This window comes from Belonocnema kinseyi, chromosome 4 (genome assembly GCF_010883055.1).
Source record: "Belonocnema kinseyi isolate 2016_QV_RU_SX_M_011 chromosome 4, B_treatae_v1, whole genome shotgun sequence".
In the NCBI taxonomy this organism is placed as follows: Eukaryota; Metazoa; Arthropoda; class Insecta; order Hymenoptera; family Cynipidae; genus Belonocnema; species Belonocnema kinseyi.
Window position 1 is genome coordinate 65282752 of NC_046660.1, and position 18272 is coordinate 65301023.

Consider the following 18272-nt stretch of genomic DNA (forward strand, 5'->3'; position numbering starts at 1 on the left):
TAAAACTATGCACGTTCAATGTTCAGTGTAATCTGTTGTCAAAGCGTTTGTGCATAATATGCAATCATGTGTCAGGCACCTTACTCTTCAAAAATAAAAAAGATGCTTTCAGACTTGATGGATTTTATATAATTTTTCATGGTTTTCAGATTTAATTTATTAACTTATATTTCCGTCTCCCGTATCGCTTAATTTCATAAATATATATGTAGGTCGGAGAAGAACAAAAGATTCAAAAGTTCACCCACTGGTATGATTAAGATAACACTCAAAGGAGTCAAAGGAGTCCCATAGTTAATATTCAAATATAGTCAGCTTGACACTTTAGATATTCAGACTGACTAGCAATTTTTTTCCATGTAAAAGTTTTACCTAATCTAACAGATTCTTTGGATATTCATTCGCTCATAAGCCTCAAAAATTTGTTTTCGTATCGAGATAGGTTTGATATTCATGCACAAAGAAGGTAATAAAACTGATAAAAAAAACTTATCGACTTAGACAGGTTTTAGAGCTACTTTTTATGCACCAAGGAAGGCCTCTTTCAGGTTGAAGAAACCCTATCTACAGTTTTCAATGAAATTATTAATTAAGGCATTTGATAAATATTTTTCCTAATTTTGTAATTTATTTACCTACTGACATTGTATATTAATGTTATTAATAAATCATCCAAAGATCACTCAAATAATTGCAATAAATATCAGTTGAAAATCCAAAACTGTAGATAGGTTTTTTCCGTTGGAAAGTTTAAACTTTAAACGAACTGGCGAGAACTAGGAAGAAGGTCTCTACAAAATAGAAGTTTTTCTTTACTTTGCGCGATTAAGTGTCGAGCAAAAATCTATTTGCCAGACACGATTTTCGAAAACGTATACCGGCGCCCATTCGTCCCCTCAAAACTGAAGTTTGTATTCAACGATATAAAAAATTAATTTTCTATCAAAAATATAGATAGAGCCTCTCTTAAAAAGTACGGCAGAATAAACCTCTTTTAAAAGCAGATATATCATCAGTTCGAATGTATATACTACAGAATTTATGGCATCACTATTGAGCCGAATCACGGCAAATCACAGCAGCAATTTAAAATAACAATCACTTCGTAAATCGCAAACTCAATAATAAAACAGAGATAACGGAGATATTCAACCATCTCGGTAAGTCCTTTGTGAAATTATTCTGCTTTTCTGGTCAGGTGATTTTTCAACTGACGCGCGTATTGTACAGATTAATAGATGTTTGACTTGATCATCCTATAGTCTCGATTTTATTATCCCTGGTAGTGAGGTTGACCCTCTCGAACAGTATAAAATGAGTGTAAAGTAGATGTTTAACTTAACCATCCCAGCATGTAATTTCGATAATCCCTATTTGGAAGTTTGATACTCTTGGATGAACATAAATGAAAAGTCTCACTGACTATGGAGAAAAAACTATGGATTGTACATGATACTGCCTGGAAAGTTAAATTGACCATTTAAGTGTTGACACTAAAAGTATGACTACCCATTTTTCTCCGCGTAGCGAACTTAATTAAATAATAGTCAAGAGATACTAATAATTTTTTTTAAGTATGGTCATTAAATTTTTTTATTGTATTCTTCTATACGCTGGATTTATATGAATGCCTAAAAATAAAAAGTATTCCAGATGTCAGTCAAATTCTTTAATATTTATCAATTGTCCAATACACTTAAAGTTTTCCATAACATTAATATAAGAGAAATTTTGTGACAACAAACAATATAAGTAAATTATTTAGCTTCCTTCCATATAAATTTTTGTAATTTATCGGTTCAATTTATTAACAAAGGATTTAATTAATTAAAAGTATGTTTTATACCTAAAAATTAAAATTTTTGAAATTCTATATGCAAGGTAAAGACATCTGTTCATGACACTGTTAGTTTTCAAGAGTACAAGATTAGGTTTTCACTATCGTATACGCTTCAAGCACGACTTTTTTGTAAGTATAAATAAAGTAGTAGTTTTTTATTACTAAAAGCATAATGGAAGAAATGTCTGAAGTACTTCTTAATAATTATTGATTTTTTTTATGTGCTTCGTACGAGTTGATGGTTCAGTGACGCCTGTGCACCTTTCAATGACAGTGCTTTTCACCTATCAGAGACAGGTTAGTCAGTAGTATGCAAATAAATATATCAAAGCTAATATGAACTAAACAGCAAATAATAAATGTCATTTATTATAATTCAAGCAAATTTTGTTAATTATGACTTGAGGAAAAGCAGGATGATTTGAAGAATCAGATTGTTTGATTAAAATGGAAATTCTTTTGCTCAAACTCTAGCAGGCGATTTGTTACTATAGACATCATAAAAACAGAGGATGTTATAATTTGATATACGCGTATGGCTATGCTCCCGGACACCCTAAACTCAAATCGAGTAACTGACGCGCGATTCAAACAACACACTTTTCACCGATTTGTACGTTAAGAATGACCATCAAGGTTGGTGAAAAGTGGAAAAAACATTAAAAATTAACACCAATAACGTTTTTTCCACTCCAAACGCGACTGATTTTCCTTAAAATACATTTTCATTGATCCTGTCATTGATGTATTTCTTTAAGAATCCTCTGACCAGTTAATATTATTGCTTCTAATGAATCATTATACTGAAACTTCAACTCCTTATTTTGCACAATATTTATTTTCACAGACGACAGTGTACTGACTGCTTGTGCCTGCTGATCACTCTTCATGTTTGAAACTCTGCACGTCAAGACGGCACTGCCGGCTTTTAAATATCTTTTAGACACTGCTTTTAAAATTATTTCTCTGACATATTCATATGCAATTAATATTCAAACATGCTACTTTTTACGAAGCCGTCATTTACATTTTGATTTCAATTAAATTGGTCAATAAATAAATAAATTCATCCAGGGCGTCACTTACCGGTCGCATGTCACCGCCTGGCGTCTTTACCTTAGCAGCCAGTTAAATATTTAAAAATAGTTCATTTTATTCTGTTCGTTATATCTAGAAGAAAATGAAGTTTTCTTTAATATCACGAATTAAAAAATAATAAAATACTACTTACGAAAAACATAGAAACCATTTTCTTTTGAGCATTTTACTCAAGTAAACATTGAAAAATAATTTTAGATGGTATTGTGCTAGAAATCGAATCTCAATGTCAGCAAGAGAAACAGAAATTGAGTTTTGAACAGTTTTGCATGACTTCCATGGGTCTAATATTCATCTTATTGATTGCACAAATACCTAAAAAATGTAATCCTTACTAAAAGAACAAGTACAAATAAAAAGACAAATAAAAATGTATTGAAATGAATTAAATTTTTCTGGTTCATTCTTAACTGGATCAAAAATTCCCGTGTAGAATTTTCCGCGGTTGGCCCTAATACAACAAGGTTCTTGGTCGGATCCGGGCTGGGCTATCCCTGGCTGGGTTTCATGTACAGGAAACGGGCGGGAACCGGTCGGGCTACATTTTTCTCAAATCACGTAGTCTGGGGCCGGCCGGTTACTGGCCGGGCCAACCCTGGTTATATCCCATGGTCGGAAGCCGGCTGGGCATTGGTCAGGTTAATGTTTTTGTAGAAATTATACATTTTTTAAGAGCCGTGATATTATCAAAAAAGTAATTATGGATGCTAGATGAATTATTATTTGAAAATTATAATTTAAAGACTTATTAGATCAGTGAAACAAAGATGAGCTTTTTAAAATTCTTTTTAAAAAAACATTACATTTTTTCGAATAATTTAACATTTTAAATTAAACTGTTATCGATCCTACTATGTGCAACAACAAAATTTACCGCCTGCTGTGTCTGTCGTCTGCATAGACACTCAGTAATTTTCAGTTTCGCACCTGGAACGAGAAAGCTCCTTGCACTCTCGTCGCGTCGCCTCTTCGAAGTTTGCAAATAAAATCGAGAATCGTAGTTAAAATCAACCTTATTTCAATAATTAGTTTGTATCCCCCACTTAGTGCGCGAATAATTATTATTTTAAATTAAAATATAGTCTTGTGTATACAGTTTTTAGTTTCTTCCTTCCTAACCTTAAATCACCACGTGGCTTTCAAATTGCTATGAGATTCTATCATCAGGGAATAAAATTCTACTCCAATTTTCTTGCTAGAATTGGTTCAATTGATTTGATTTTTAAAGTTCACCGTAGTCTTTACGATGAGCCTTAAAAGAGAAAACAAGTTACCAATTTCTCGCCTGAAGCAACATTTCTTAACCGCTTTTTGGCCGCATTACCCGACCGGATTCCGGCCGGTATTGAAGCCGGGATCCGACCAGTTTACCGTGACGTTTTTAGCCGGATCCCGGCCGGATTCCCCGACCAGCGCCCGGCTTAAAGCGGGGCTATCCGACTGGGACCAATCCGGATCCCTGATTGGATTCCTACACGGGTTAAATGGTTCAAATTCATATTAGGATGTGGCAAGTAAAACAGATATTCATCTGGTCAGTGTTTATCGGTGCAAGTAGAAAAAACTATTAAAGCCACGGCCCTACCCAGCGGGCACAAAATTTAAAGATGTATTTAAAACGCCCTAAAAACGTTTCTCTGACGTTAAAGTCTAAACCCGTCATGAAAATGACATCAAAACGTCCTATGGTAGGCCAAATAACGTTCTAAAAATTTCAAGCGTCTAAAATACGTTTTTAGGGCATATTTAAAATATTCGACGTTTTTAGAAAATTATTAGGCTTGATATATTAGGTTTCTAGGACGTCCTAATAAAACAGAACTGCGAATTTTGAGTTTTTTATATTTACATAAATGACAAGGTGAAAATCTTATAGATTTTTTGACGCTAAAGATGAATCAGGCCGCAGAAATTATCTAGCATCAATAGTCTTCATCCTTAGAATCTATTTTGATTATCGATGTAAGACTTTTCTTTTACTGAAATTTGCAAGTTTACATTTATAATAATAGTCATGCGCATTAGGGTTCCAATGAACCATTGCGTTGAAGAACTCTTGTCAAGTTTAAATATCATCAGCTATGAGAGGTTATAATTTGTATTAAATTTCAACAAAATGGCGAATCTAATATAACAAAATCAAGATATCATCCAGTCATTGAAGGCAAAATCAGAAGATGACGATCTAGATAATGGAGACAAGATTAGAAGATGAACGAGCCAGAGAAGGTAAGATCAAATGATGATAATGATGATGATCTAGCTAGTGAAAACAATATGAAATGTTGATGATGATAATGATAATGATCTAGCCAGTGAAAAAAAGATCGAATGATGATAATAGTCTCAACTAAAAGAAATCGTATAGCGGCAATCGAAAATGAATTTTAAAGTCGAAGAATAGTGCCATATGTTGCCGTTTTCGGAAATATAAAAAAATCGTTGCCCCACAATAAATTCATAAATTTGTTCAAATTTGGACAAATTTATGAATTTATTGTGGAGGAACATTTAAGCTAAAGTTACTATGCTAGAGAATTTCTACGACTGGATTTATTTTGGTGGCTATATTTAAGTGTTCTTTTTTATTATTGAAGTTTAAAAACTAGAAAGAATGATGTAACTTTGTTTTTAAACAACTATATGCTGGAAGCCTGTCTTCTAGTCGGATTTTATCTGGGGATGGCTCAAATTAAAGCTCTTGGCATATATAATTGTAATAAGAAATAAAATTGTCTATATCATGGTGTTGCTTTTTTTATCAGTTGTTAAAAACTAGAAACGATTTTAATCATTATACAAAAGATAAATGTTCGCTCACGAAAACCTTCTTGATGGGCGCTTGGCCATCAAGAATCATTTTGAGAAGAATAAATTACTAAACGAGATGAACGACCTTTCAAGATACATCACTCTCGAAAAATTGATCGTACCTTGTTGAGAGTAGGATTCTTCTAAAAATCTAAAACCTTGGAAGATTGAACCAAGGGCATAGGTCTGATCTAAAGGATTCCTTCACTATATACCACACTACAATAGAGTATAGACTATAGATTATAGACTATAGTGAATCTCTATATAAGCATAAGCGTGGTCGTAGTCTCCGATAATATAGTTATTACCGACAGGGGGGCCCTCGGGTCAGAAGAAAACGACGAACCCAGCATTAAAAACCAATTTTTAGTCCCGAAAAAACCTCTGCTCTTCGTCGTAATAACAGGCCTGGTAATCTATAGTAGGTTTTCTCTTCGGGACGAAGACCGACCTACCAGGCCCTATAACTTCCAGGCCAGGAGAGGACAATCGACTAAATTGATGCCCCTAGCCTCCGCTGCCATGATTTTTTTCAATTATAAAATCGTCCAACAGCTGTCAAACGTGTTCGCCTCAAAGATGCACGAATCCACTTAGGGAACATCTTTGAATTTCAAGGCTAACTTGTTTTCAAATTAAGACATTGATCTCACATTCACTAACATACGAGATCTTTTTATAATTCGTATGTTAATTAAAATAAGGTACTGCAAAATGATTCATAATTTCTATTACATTTTTTTTTTCTTACCAACTTTTAAAATACTTACGATTAGATTATTATCGTATTATGGAGCTTTATCTCACTGAAATTGTCCATTGACAGTTCCGGTTCACCCATTAGGCAAAGGTAGGGAAATTCCGAGGGGCGCCAAAAGTTGGGCAAAATAAAAAAAAACGAGGTTCAAAATAACTTGAAGGAGTCAATTCTTTGCAAAAACTATTTTTAGTATAAAACAAAAATTTCGAATAAAATTAGTTTATTATTTGTTTTTAAGGATATAGAAATATAATTTTTCTAAGATTGTTGAAAAAATTCAAAAAGATTTTTGAATATTTCAGATGTCATTCCGAAATTTTTTTAAAGAATTCATTTCCAATCAAAAAAAGAATTTAAAAAAATGTAATGCATAAGTTATATTTTAAGAAAACTAATATAATTTTCAATAAAAATTAATTAATTTTCAACAAATATTCGATTCCTCAACTAAAAAATTTAATTTTGTACCTACAGTTGCAATTACAACAAAAAATTGTAAGCTCCCTTCCAGAAGAGATGAAGTCTCAAACCTTAAGGACGATTTTTTAAATAAATAGTTGAATTTTCAACCAATTAGGTGACTTTTCTATATAATTAATTTTTAACCAAGAATTTAATATTTGATATTTGCACTAAAAATGATTTTAATTTTGAATAAAAAAGGTGACATTTCTTCAAAAAAGAGAAATTCTCAAACATTCTTTAGGCTAACTTAAATTGTTCCTAAAGTTGAAAAAAATCTTTTAAAATAAAAAAACCGTTCTAAGGCTATTGCAGATATCTTTTAACCCTTTGAAAAATCTTTAAAATTAATTTTTCAAATAAAAAATCATCAAAAGTTTTTCCAGGAATCTTAAGAAAAGTTTTTTATTTTCTTCATATACATTTCAAGATTCTTATATGCCTTTTAAATATATTTAAAAATTATTCGAGTTTTTTCTAATATTTTTTTTAAATTCTGCAAGATAAAATGTTTAATATTCTTTTCAAATTAATTTTTTAAAAAGTAAATTAATTAAAAAAATTTTGCAGAAAACTCAGGAATTTTTTTTATCGTCTCAATACAATTTAAAATGCTCATAAAGTTTATAAATTTTATTTCCAAATCTTCAAAAATCTACATCTTGTTAAAATTGCTTTGAAGAGCTGGAGAACTTGAAAAGCGCGACATGGTTCACATAAATTCGCTGAGTGGGACAAATATAGTTTATAATGGTTCTAATTTTTCCTAAAATGTTTTAAACATTCAGAAAAGTTAATTGCCTTAAAATCTTCTATATTTTGTTTCACATTTTAGAAATCATTTGAAATTTTTTCAGGAATCTTAAGAACATTTTTTATTCTCTTCAAAACCTTTCAAAATTCTTCAAGATCCTCAAGAACTTACATTTCGCTTAAAATTGTTTGAAATTGTCTCAAGATTTAAATTATTTTTGAATCTTTTCAAAACATTAGAATTTTTAAAACCTCACTAAATAAGCTCTATTGAAATTACACTACTTGTCACACTGGGTCTTAATAACCCGAGCCGGTTTTTAAACATTTTCCGCAATTTTTTTATTTATTATAAGGGTCTGGTAAAATTTGAGGTTATACTTTAAATGTCTATTAACATGTAGAATGGGTATTTTCAGTACGAATTACCATATAGGGAATTTATGAATTTAGGAAAAAATTGGATTAAAAATGCTTACACAAATCTAATACCTGCTCTGATGAGAATGTTAAAATATGAACAATGAAAATTGTCAAAAAAGTTTTAGGCATGGGATTTTTTGCCAAACAGTTTGTTCGGTAGAGGGCAGAAAAAAGTTCCATAATAGTCTAAAAGCCGGCGACACTGACCTTGCATCATCGCGGGTATTGATAAAAAATTAGAAATGATAGTTTGCATATAGTGTCATAACAAATTTTCTTACTGACCAAGCAAATTCTGAACCCACGTCCCTGAATTAATTATAGAAAAATTAATTTTCCTTAAAAATGAGCATGATAGCGAAATTAAAAAAAAACTAAATCACGTGATTGGCGGCATCGAACACTCATTGAAAATATGTGTGAGTCTGCCCTTAATTGCGTTACTCAATCGTCCACGTTGACTGGGAGCAAAAGGGTTAGTTTCGTTATTGAACTTGCGTCATGACGGATTTAAACTTTTCGGGTAAAATATAGGTCTGATTCCCCACAACATGAATAAATATATGTGCTTTGAAAATTATTAAGCTTGGTATCATTTTGTTCGATTTTTATCGCGCGCCGTCGTACAGTGGAAACAAAATGAATTTGTTGGTTCAATATGACGTACAACCCACAAATTTTGAACGATTTGGACAAAAGAAATTTGAGAGAAAAGATGACAAGATATCTAAGAGAATTGTGGAGTCTGATTTTTAAATTAGGTTTTCGGTTTTTGATAAATAAACAAAGAGATATATTATATTAAAAACAAGAAACGATTTTATAAACAAATTATTTGTTAAAAGCATGTTCTCTACGATATTCTATAATTTGAAGTTTTTGAAAATGTTTTATTGCAAGAAGTTTGGATGAAATTAATATAATTATGAAGAAATGTCTTCTTGAGATACCAGTGTTGATATTATAAAGAAATGCATCAATCAGGCATTTTTCGATAAAAAAATTCGTTTTTTATGACAATTTTTTCAATTAGGAACTTCATTACAATTTTAGCAAAATCCATTATTTTGTAACAATTTTATGGGGTTTTAAACAACATTTAATAAAAAAAATGCAGTATTGGGGCATCTGTCGACGGAAAAATTCTTTTTTTTTCGATGTCAGACTTTTTAATTGGGATCTATATGATAAATTCAGCAACATTCACGATTTATCGATAAACTCCATGATGCTTTAAACAAATTTAAGAAGCATATTCATTATTTGGGTATTTGTCGACAACCATTTTTTTCATTCTCACTTCTTTCAGTTTAAGTTTCTCATTATCCGAGTCGAAATTTAGACCCTACTTTGAAGTTGCAGCTCCTTATTAGAACGTACTTTGACGCTATTTAAACTAATAGCCCCTGCTTTAAACTTTTAGCTCCTAGAGAATGAAACATTAGAGCCTACTTTGAAGCTGTAACACCTCTCTGAAGCTACTTTAAATCTTTAGAGCCTACATTTTTATAACGCAAGACCCTACTTTGACGCTGTTTAACCTCAACTTCAATAATGGCACTACATTGAATTTTTTGAGCCTACAATGTTCAAACTACATGAAAATAAAGTAAAAATTATGTTTTACTTGGGTTAATTGAACTTATTAGTCATCTTAATGACTGAATGAACACTTAATTAACAAAAACATTTAATTCCAGGTTTAACCTAATTGTCATTAATTATTTATATATAAATCAATACTTCTTTGCAATGCTTAATCACAGGAAAATATTTTCTCTTAAATGAAAGTGCTGAAAATTTTTATGAGAATGATATTCATCATGAAAAGTTACTAAATATTTTCGATCAATAAGTAATTATAAACGTTTTGATCAATAATTAATTAAAGTCTGTAAGAATAAAATATTTTCTATCGCTAACAAAAAACATTATGTATGAAATAAAAAATTTGAAAAATGTATTGAAATATATATTTGATAATTATAATTAAATTCAAAAATTGTCATTTAATTTTTATTACAGTTTTACGCCTTATTTATTTGCAATATGATACTGTGGACAAAATAATTTTTTTTCCAAGGAACAGTACCACTTTTCCAATGGTTTGGTCATTTTTGTTACTAAACAATAATAATTGAGAGTTTCTTAAACATTTTTTTAGATGCATATTACTATTAACGTGTCTACCACTTGATTTAGGAGGCAACAGCATTTCTATTTGTTAGAAAATGTTAACTGTTTTAATTTTTTGTCATATTTATTGGAGAATAAGAACAGCCAAATGCATGAAAAATAATTGACTACTCATCTCCAATTTTGAGATGAAGAGACGATTGGGTAAAAACCAGTACTGTTATTATTAATATAAAATAATTTCCTGATGAATAAGAGATTGAATGTTGAACTCAATATTTTTATTTTTCAGTATGATTGGATTAATTATGATGCTGAACGACTTTTTTTTTTAATCTTCGCTTAATAGGGAGATAAAAATATATTTTTATTGAAATCATCAAGTTTGACATTGTATTCATTTAGGTAATAAATAAAACAGGATTTAATTCAAATAAGTAGCCTCAAGTTCTTTTAAAGCGTATAACGTAGAATACTTCTAAAAAACAAAACTAACGCAGTAACAAAAAGGGATCAATTTTGTTGCGGATCTTATTTGTCCATTCGGATCAATTTGATCTTATTTTTTGGTTCATTTGTCAGAGTAAACAAAATAGCCGCCAATTCTTGGTAATGGTATCATAACGAAATGACCTAAAAATGGTATCTAACCGCATGCAAGTCACAACTATACTTAACAGGTGATATTTTCTAATATGAGATTTCGTTCTTTTTTTAACCTTTCAAGTACACTGCACAATTAGAAACCATGAAAATCTTGCATATGACCTAAAGTACTTTAAGAACGCCAGGCATGTTGGTTTGAGTTCATACATGATCCCGAATCAGATCATTATGATCTCAAAAGTCGATCATTTACTCTGGCTGATCAAAATGCTCTTGAATTTGATATTACTTTTGTTGCATATCAAAATGATATTGATTTCAGTATCATTTTGAACAGCTTTATTTACTGTAAATGTATACTGAGCTCTTCATAAATCGTTTTAAATATTTAAAGACACTGAAAGATAAAAAAAAGTAATTATTCAATTAATTCTCTTGGATTTAAAAAGATTTTGGACCTTGAACTATTGGTCAAGTGCTAATGATTTTTATAGAAGACATCCTAACGCGTTCCGTTAGCTGAATCGGTTCGGGCGTTAGGCGTTTGCTAAATACTCAGTGCGTGCGTGTGTTGATAAAAAATTATGAATTTTGCCTAAATTGTCATGAAGTTCTCAATTTAATCATAAGATTATTTAAAAATGATAAATTTTGCTAACATTATCATAAAGTTCATAATAAAAAAATGACATTGAAAAAGCGAATTCTTCTTATTAATTTTTTATATGACATTAGAATGATAATCTCAAGAAAAAATTTCTTTACCATTATATTGTTTTTATCAAAATTTCTTGCAATATAACCTAAAAAAAGTTAGATTAGGGAAAATCGTAGAAAACATTCTTTTAACAAATAATATGTGTATGAAACTTTTTGTAGTTTATTATATAATATTGAAACAACTTTAACTAATGATACTCTATGAAACTTAGGCGATTTCAACAATTTTCCTGTTATTAACGAGCATCGGGAACGTCAAATAGAAAAAAAGCAGTTTTAATTGTCGAATTTATTTATTTATAAAAAATTAAAAGCCTAATTTAAAAACCAGACTCGACATCTCTTAGAAATCTTATAAGGTCTTCTTTCAAATTTATTTTGTCTAAATTGGTCAATATTTGTGGACTGTACGATATATTGAACCAAAAAATTTATTTTGTTCCCACTGTACGAGGGCACTTTCACCCGTAGTGGCTCGGGAGGGCTAAATATCCTTGAAAATACTAAAATATCTTAAAGTATTCCTAAAAGTTTAAATTCTGCAAAATGAAAAAAAAGTTTCTTAAAATCTTCCAGTTTTTTTATTGACATATTTCAATATCTTCAACACTTGAAATTAATGTTTTGTCATTTAAATATAAATTAAAACAAGTAATAAAACGAAGGTTCGAGATTCAGTGTGAAAGAATTTTAATTTTCAATTTCTAATTCTACGGTTCGGCATTTATTTTCCCTTTTGGAAGGTAAAAGATACCAATAAACCAAAGTAGCACTGTTGGGTGGTGGGAGGGGCAGTCGGTCGAGAAGTGTTACTTGATCGATTTCCTATGGAGATAATAGGTTCTTATTCTAGAAAAAAATAAACAAGAGCCAAAGCGAATTCAAAGGGGCCTTAATGCTTCATCATCCCCCGCCTTCTTTCGATTTTAACAAATTTGCCACTGCTCACGACACTAAATCAAGCAGTCTGACGTCCCCAGGACCAGACTAATAGAATTCGACTAATTATCCCACGCGAGGCACAGGAACCCTGTTACCTATTTCTATTAGCCACATCATATTCCCGGGAACGCCAGCCAATTACCTGAGAGTAGGTAAAAAATGGATCTGGGGCGTTATTAACTTTATGAGCAGACCGCTGACGTATAACGTCCTCTCAATTCTTCATTACAGAATCGCGTGCTTGAATTCATGGGTGATAGTATCACCGTATTAACCCATCATAAATTTTTTATTTAGCAGGGACCAATTTAAATGAATACCTTGTCAGAGGCCGGAAATAGGTAAAGTGTTAGTTCTATAGTATTTAGAGAAACGAAAGTATCAATCTAGATGTTACAGATGAGTCGACAATTTTTGTGGCAAAATTAGCTCCTGATTTGTAAGAAGTGAGATACGAGACCGGTGAGGAAAATATCCGACATTGTAGTTTACTAGGAGTAAAAATTAATTCTGATCAATGGCGATGATGTCCTCTTCAAAGTTCTCCCTTTTAGAAGTCAAAACCTTCTTCCTCCGATTTTCCAACTTACGGAATGACTAACAACTGCTTTATCGTATTCTGTTTCATTTCCTTTACGTCTTAAAATCGTTTTGCTTTTAGTGAATACTTCAATTTGGAAAACTATAAAGTTTTTAAGGCCGTGTTTCACTAGATATTTCTGAATGTACTGCGATTAATGAGCAGGTACGTTTCTTGATGAAGAATTGCAAAATTTCCGAAATAATAGTTTTTGGGCTCCCTAGCTCTTCCTCTACTTCTCTCACTGTTTAACGACAATTTATTTAAATTAACACTCGTGGTCATTCCATATTTTGATGTGTTTTAGCCGTTGCGGGCATGAAAAATAGTTAACATCCCACTGAGCTATGTCCACTTTCAAATTAATTTAAAATCAAATTTATATTCTAAGCAATGTTTTCAGTTTTCTAACTTAATATTTTTTAAATTTTAAAATAAACTTTAATGTTTTTACATTATTCCTATTCGTATATTTTTCCTATTCGATTCTTTGTTCAATTTTTTCGTTTTTCCGCTAAAATGGGAGCTAAATTAATAGATCCCAAAAAAGAAAATTCATCTATTTTTTGTTGAGCTAATTCTTTTTGGTTGAGTAGTCTACTATTTTTTCAAACATTAAATAGTTTACAAAAGTGTTGAATTTTCAACAAAAAAGTTAATTAAAGTTAATTTTCAACGAAATACATAACTTTTCAAGAAAATAACTGAATTTTGAGTAAATTAAAGATGAATTAACTTTAGCTACAAAACAGTTAAATTTTTGATACAATAGATGAATTCTTAAACAAAACAAATTAATTTTCAACCAAAAATATTAATTTTTAAGCAAAAAGTTGATTTCTAAACAAATAGCTTAATTTTTTATAATACAGTTTAATTGTCAACCCGAAAATATGAATTTTTAGAAAAATATTGGAACTTTCAACTTACATAGATAAGTTTTCAATAAAAAATTGAATGTTTAAATTTTAAGTTTAAAAAATTAATTTACTACAAGAGAAACGATTTAAAAAACGAATATTGAATAAAATAGTTAAATTGTCAACCAGAAAGTTGACTTCTCGACAAAAAATTGAATAATTAAATTTTAAAATAAAAAATTTATTTTTAACAAAAAAAGATTTTTTACAAATAAAATAGTTTAATTTTTAACTAAAAGAATGAATATTTATCTAAAATAATAAGTCTTCAATAAACAAATAATTTAATTTCCAAGAGAAGATTTCAACACTGAATAAATGAGTTGATTTTTCAACTAAAATGTTTATTTTTTGCCCAAGAAGAATAATCTTCTGTCTAAAAAACGAATTGTGGACCAAATACACCAATTTTCAATCGATTAATTTAATTTAAAACTAAAAAAAATGATTTTTTAACCAAATAGTTTAATTTTTAAACAAAAAGATAAATTTTCAACCCAGAATAATTTGGCATCAAAAAATACGAATTTTTAATAAAATACATGAATCAACCAGAAAAAAATCAAATTTTAATTCAAGATATCAATTTTTAACCGAAAATCGAAAAGTTACATTTTAAGTGAAAAAAATCAATCTTGAAGCAAACAAAAAGCTTTATGCTACTAAGGAAATTATTTAATTAGAATATATTCGATTTTTTTGGTATACTGGTCGAATATTCTTACAGCCCTGTTGTATAATTAGCGGATGTTAATTATTAACCAAAAAATGATGATTTAAACAAACAGTTGATTTTTTAACTACAAAGATAAATGATCAACAAACAAAAATAAGGTAAATTTTTAGATTCAATGAATTAATTTTGAGCAAAAATGAAACGAATGTTCAAGAAAATATTTGAATTATCACCCGAAGAGATGAATCTTCAACTAATCGAGATGAATTTCTAATCAAAAATATAATAGTAGACTTTTTAAACAATAAAAAATAACTTCAAATCAATAATAGTTTGATTTCCTTATTGAGTTCTATTAATTGAGTTTACGTTTAGGCAAACAAATGAGAAAAAGGGGAGGTTTCTATTAAACAGGAGTAAAAAGATAAATTCTTGAAAAAGGACAAAAGAGGTGTCATCTTCACATGCTTCAAATTGGTAACGCAGTGTATGAACGAACTCTCACCTGTTAAGTTAATCTGTGATTTAAGTTCAAAATTAAATTATATTACTGTTCTAAAATGAAAAAATTCTGAAGAATTTAATTAAAAGTATTACCATAATTAGCATTAAATAACTTTGGTTTAAATTAATTCTGGTTGGTTCAACCATAGCATATGGTTATTACGTGGAAACAAACTATTTGGTTGACTAAACAAAATATTTTAGTTGTTCTAACAAAATAGTTCGTTAGATGCAGAATTCCGATAAATCAGAAAAAAACAGTTTGTGGGGACTATCAAATATTTTGTTGATCCAACCAAAATTTGTTTGATTCAAACAAATTTTTAGTAACGTTTCCACATATTTAATTAATTTTCTTCCAGTACCGGGTACTATCAGATTCTATAATTAAAATGTTGTCTTAGGTGAATGGAAGCCACTAGTTTTCTAAGAACAGAATATTGTTTCTTGTTTCTTTTATTTTCACCCATTCATATTTGCAAAAATGATGGCTGTTAATGCAAGGGCTCAGAAATTGACTCTGAAAATTTCGGAGATGAAATTATAGGGGACATTTAGTGGTATGCAGAGGTTGAATATTGCAGTTAGCAATAAATTTCTATTAACGGAAACGGCGGCGTTCGAAACAATTGGCCATTAAATCGAACGGTCCCGCAGCAGATAATAACTAGCAATAATCGGCGGGCCACTGGTTATTCGGTTATTCGGTACCGGCCCCGCCGAGACCCCGTCGTATCGGTACGAACAAGCGAGCATCGGTAATGAGAGGCCAATTAGAACACCCCGTCGATGGAATTATCCCCCGACGTTCGAAATTCAAACTGGCTGCCGTGAGCATTTTGCCCATGCCGTTCCTCCTAATACCTGTGAGGCACGCGAACCGAGCAGCTTCTGCAAACGCAAACGCCGAACGCTACGCGCCTTCACATCCATATCACGACACCAGCTTTGATCGACTTTAAATCTCGACCTTTTCCTCAAAGCCAGATATAAACTTAATCAAAGTAGGCGCCGCGTGCTTAGAAAAGAGGATTTCTTAACCTATTATATGACGTTAAATAAGTCTTTTAAACCTCCCCCTCCCATGCTTTTCCTCCCTCACTCCCCCTATATACACTTACTTCCCCTGCCCTAACTTCTCTACTCTTTCACCCCTCCTTAAATAATTCCTTTTCTGTTCCCCCCTCTCCTTTTTTCTCTAACTAATTATCTCTTTCCTTTACTTCTCTTCGACAGATTTCACTTCACCTCCCTTAGTTATACTATTTTTTGATTAATTCCCCTACTTCCCCTTATTTACGCTCAATTTCTCTACGTCTCATCACTTACACTCACTTCATCTACTTTCCCTCACTTACGCACACTACCTTTACTTCCTCTTCCTAATTCCTTTTCACTTCAACTACTCCTACCCCCCTTATTCTTTCTAATTTTCCGTACACCGCATCTCTAATTTTCTTTACTCCATCTACAGTCCCTTACTTGTTCTTCCTTTACCTCCCTCTCTTCTTGCTTTCACAGCTAACGCTCCTTTTCCGAGCCATCATTTCCCCTCCTACACTTTCCCTTACTTAAACTCACTTCCTCTACAATCCTTCACTACTTTCCCCTTACTTCTCCTACTTCTCCTCATTTCTTCTTCCTCACTTAAAATTAAAGTAATAAAAATGAGATTATAATCAAATTTAAAATCCTATTTAACGTCCATTAATCAAATTAATGGGAAGAATTCCTGAAAATAAAACCAAGAATCCATCGACCAAATTTGGACAATCACCATAAAATGTTTCTATTGAAATTTGAAAAGAATAAATAAAGAAAAACTCCTTTTCCTCCAAAAAAAGAAAAGAAAAGAACTTTCCTCCTTGGACAAAAAAGTAAAAAAGGGGAAAGAAAAATGAGAAGGCAACCAACTAAATCCCCTTTCTTCTCTTTTTTTTCTTTCTTTCGTCTTTTTTATATTTATTATTATCAAAACACAACAAAAAACATTGTAGAAATAAACACCACAGTTTCGGCACTCATACAGCACCCTTATCAGGGCAAAAATAATTAAATGACAAAAAAATATATTCAAGCAGGAAAAGCACCTTCACGATGCTCTCTTCTTAGTTGGTTGCCTTCTCATTTTTCTTTCCTTTTATTTACTTTTTTGTCCAGGGAGGATAATTATTTTCTTTTCTTTTTTAGAACAAATAGGTGTTTTTCTTTATTTGTTGTTTTCATATATCAATAGGAACATTTGATGGTGGTTGTCAAAATTTGGTCGATGGATTCTTGGTTTTATATTTAGGAATTCTTCCTCACTTCTTCTTTCTTCTTTCCTCATTTCACATCACTTTACATTCTTGCGAAAAATTACAATGGACGGACGGACCTTCGTTTGAAACTATACAGGTTTCTGTCCGGGGCTGCGAAACCCTAAAAACGTTTCAAAAATGGTATGGGATCATTGAGACTTAATTGCGTAATTTGTTTTGAAATTTTCGAAGAGAAAATAACTCTGGTAATCCGCTGGACCGCTGGGGTGTCTAAACTGGTAATCTGGTGTAATCTGGATAATCTGGTATAAACCGGTCTATTAAGTGTAATACGAGTTATCCAGTGTAATCTATCATAATCACCTTGTCATCAGAAGTAATTCAAGTCATTCGGAGTAATCTCAGTATCACAGAGTAATCAAATTGTAATCTCAGATAATTCAGTTATAATCCGATGCAATCCACTTGTTACCGAGAGTAGTAAATCTATGTTCCAGAGTAATGTACCCATAAACCAGAGTAATATTATCCTGGGTAATCTATTTGTAATCCAGTTAATTCAGAGTGATTAGATGTAATCCACTTCTAAACGAGAGTACTCTAAACTCTCGCTTTCAGGCATGTGTCGGGGGTTGCCTTCAAATAGCCTTGGACTGGTTTCGGGGGGATCGAAACGTAAACAGTGTGAGGGCCGCTTGACTCGTTTCTAATTGGAATATATATATATATATATATATATTTAAAAATTTGTCATAAGGACAACCGCAGGATTTCGCC